Here is a 3,434-nt window from a genome sequence, read left to right on the forward strand (position 1 = left end):
TCCAAGAATCAATGGGTCCTGAGCCTCCTCACCCATCTCAAGCACCACAAAATCTGTAGGTATCTCATATTTTCCAATCTTCACAGGTAGGTCCTCTAAGATGCCCACAGGGTACTTCACTGAACGATCAGCTAACACCAGAGAGAGTTTACACTTCTTGTACTGAGTGAATCCAAGCTTCTTTGCAACAGACAAAGACATCACGCTGACACTAGCTCCCAAATCGCAGAGACATTTCTCAAATATCATAGGTCCAAGAGCACAAGGTAGTGTGAAGCATCCTGGATCCTCTAACTTCTCTGGAACATCAAGCCTTTGGATGATGGCACTGCACTCATGGGTAAGAATCATCATGCTTTCCATTTCCTTTTTCTTTGCAGCTACAACATCTTTTAGGAACTTGTTGTATTGAGGAATCAACATGAAAGCATCGATGATGAGCATTGCAACCTGAGCTTCACTCATTTGCTTTTCAAACAAAGCTTTGTACTTCTCTAGCAGCTGCCTCTTGAATCTACCAGGGAATGGTAGTTTGGGTTCATAGGGAGGAGGAACAAAAGAATTCTCACTTGCTGGAGCAAGAACTTCACCATCTTTCACTGTTTTCTTCTCTTCCCCAACCTTTCCTTTACCCTTGGCTTCCACAATCTTCTCCAAGATTTCATCATTGATTTTCTCATCAACAATCACCACTTCATCATCTAAGTTGATGGCCACCTCCTCACCTACTTTCTCAGCATCTTTGGTGAGGGTTGTAGGAGGTAACTGCTTACCACTCCTGAGGGTGATAGCTTTGGCCTCCTTGGGGTTTTGGTCAGATTTTCCAGGTAGGGATCCTTGCTGGCGAGTCTGGTGAGTGTTCATGGAAGCAAACTGATTCTCTAAATTCTTGACTGTAGAAGCAAGATGTGAGAACTTGTTGTTGAGCTCATTGTAGCTCCCATCAATCTTGGAATGAAGGTTCTTCAACTCATAACCAACATGCTTCTCACTTCTAGTCTGAGACTCCAAGATTTGTTTCAGCAGGGTGCCAGTGCTGCTCTCTTGAGGAGCAGAGGAACCAGATGAGGGGTTTTGCTGAGGTTGATAGCTGCCTTGCTGGTTGTTTCGAGGCGGATAACCACTCTGTTGGTTGTTGGGATAGGATTTCTGTTGGTAGTTGTTGTACTGAAAGTTGGGCTCTTTTTTGTACCAGCTACCATTTGGTTGATGAAACACAGCTCTTCCTGACCTTCCAAACCCTCAACCTCATGGACAACAGGTGGTGTCTCTTGGCTTGGGTTACCAACAAAGTGCAGCTGCTCTTGTGTGGCTTTATCAGCAAGGAGGATGTCTATCTTATCCTGTAGAGCTTTCAACTCTTTCCTCGTCTGCTTATCATCTGTTCGACTGCCTTTGTCGTGGTCTCCACTGTAGATTGCATCACTCTTTACCATTTGTCAACAGCTCCTCTGCATCCTCTGCCTTCCTCAGTTCTCCCCAAGAAGAACTCATTGCTAGCTGTATCCAGTCTGGCCCTGTACTTAGGAAGAGCACCACGGTAGAATGTGCTCAGGAAGCTCTCCTTAGAGAAACCATGGTGTGGGCATTGAGCTTGGTAGCCCTTGAATCGCTCCCAGGCTTCACTGAAGCCTTCCAAGTTCTTCTGTTGAAAACTGGAGATCTCATTTCTCAGCTTAGCAGTTCTTGAGGATGAGAAGAACTTCTCCAAGAATGCTCTCTTGCAATCATCCCAAGTGGTGATAGAGTCACTGGGTAGAGACTTCTCCCACTGACGTGCCTTATCCCCCAAAGAGAAAGGGAATAGCTTGAGCTTTAGGCATCTCCGGAACACCATTGGTTTTTGACAAACCACAGAGCTGTCGAACTTTCCAAGTGGTCAAATGGGTCCTCTAGAGCTAAGCCATGATACTTGTTGTTCTCGATCACGTTGAGGAAGTCCTGACTTGACCTCAAAGTTTTGGCTGCCACAGCCGTGCTCGATTCATCCAGTCGTGACCATGAATGTTGGGCCGGTCATAGTAACCAATGGGAGGAAAGCTCGAGCTGCCCGCGGTTGGTGTTCGCCCCTGCGTGGATCTGGCCAATAGCATCCAATCGATTGCAATTGGATTGTTGTCTTCTTCTCTTCTATTCCTCTTCTTAAGCTCGAACACAATCCCTCTCTAAAGCTCTGATGTCTGCTAATATTGGAACTAAGTTTTGTTGCCCTGCTCCTCAGTTCATACACTTAAAGTTAAAGGTAGGTGAAGAAGAAGAACATACAAAAGAATAAAAGGACTTAGTATCAAGTAAGTACTAAATCTCAATGTTCAAATCTACCAAAGTTTGCAACGGCGCCATTTGATGTTAGGAGTTTTCAAGGCTCCTAAGACAAATGTTGTAGTATAGTGATTGTCGAACCAGTTCTGAGGGATATCAAAGCACTGAGAATGCAAGTACTCACTTAATCTAAGTGCAACCAATGATTTAGATGGGTTTTAAACTATACTAAAACTAGAAAGCAATAACAAAATGATACTTTCTTGACTAAGGGAAAAGAGAACTCATGGGCATAGGGATTAGACCTTGGGTGATCAAGTATCGAACTAAGGATGGCAAATGATCAATCAAACTATCAACCTTAAGCCTAGACACAATTCTAAGCAAGCTCTATGTCTAGATGAATGCTCATTTGCTAACATATCTCAAACATCAAATGTCTTTGGTTGAATAATATGAAAGCAATCATTACTAACAAGTCTATTAGCTATCTTAGCACCTTTAACAACAAATGTCTTTGGCAAAGTATACTAAAAGCCTAGGAGAGTTGTCTCAGGCATTTCATCAAACACCTTTCGGGTGGGAAATGCCTATTGATCAACTTTTGAGTGGCCAACTCAGAAGATGCATTAGGAATACTCTACTAGCAAGGAACAAGAATGATCTACACTAAAACATCCTAGAACTAACCTAATCACCCTTAATCTCCCTAACCCATGAATTCAAAAGGTGATTACTCACTAATCTCCATGATTCCTCTTAAACCCATATTGGATTTCAGATTAATCATGTAGAGAAATAGATAAGAAATCAACAAGAACACAAGAACATAACAATCAAAATCCAAGAGATGAACTTCTCAAGAGAGTTTTTGTGTATTTCTCAATAGATCAAAGATAATCTGCCCTGGTGGCTACCAAAGATGTTTAAAACATAGGTTTTAGAAATGTAAAACGTCCAAAATAAATTGCAAAAAGGTCCTTGAGAAGTCATGATTTTCGGCAGCAAAATAACGCGGAGCGACTTGCAGGTGTCGCTCCGGAAGGTCGCTCCAGGGCCGATTTTTGGTGTCTCCGGGCGAGAGGTCCCGAGCGACTTTGGTGTGTCGCTCCAACGGGTCGCTCTGGATCGGGAGCGACCTTGATAGGTCGCTCTGAGAGGTCGCTCCAGGG

The 3,434-nt window shown here is 43.5% G+C and overlaps 1 non-coding gene across 1 annotated transcript; it reads left to right on the forward strand.

The window, feature by feature from the left end:
• The first annotated feature begins 1,571 nt into the window (after window positions 1-1,571).
• Window positions 1,572-1,678, forward strand: LOC125588238. Its single transcript, XR_007324627.1, has one exon. It is a non-coding gene; the product is annotated as a small nucleolar RNA R71 (small nucleolar RNA).
• The last annotated feature ends 1,756 nt before the right edge of the window (window positions 1,679-3,434 follow it).

Source organism: Brassica napus, chromosome C5 (genome assembly GCF_020379485.1).
Source record: "Brassica napus cultivar Da-Ae chromosome C5, Da-Ae, whole genome shotgun sequence".
Taxonomy (NCBI): domain Eukaryota; kingdom Viridiplantae; phylum Streptophyta; class Magnoliopsida; order Brassicales; family Brassicaceae; genus Brassica; species Brassica napus.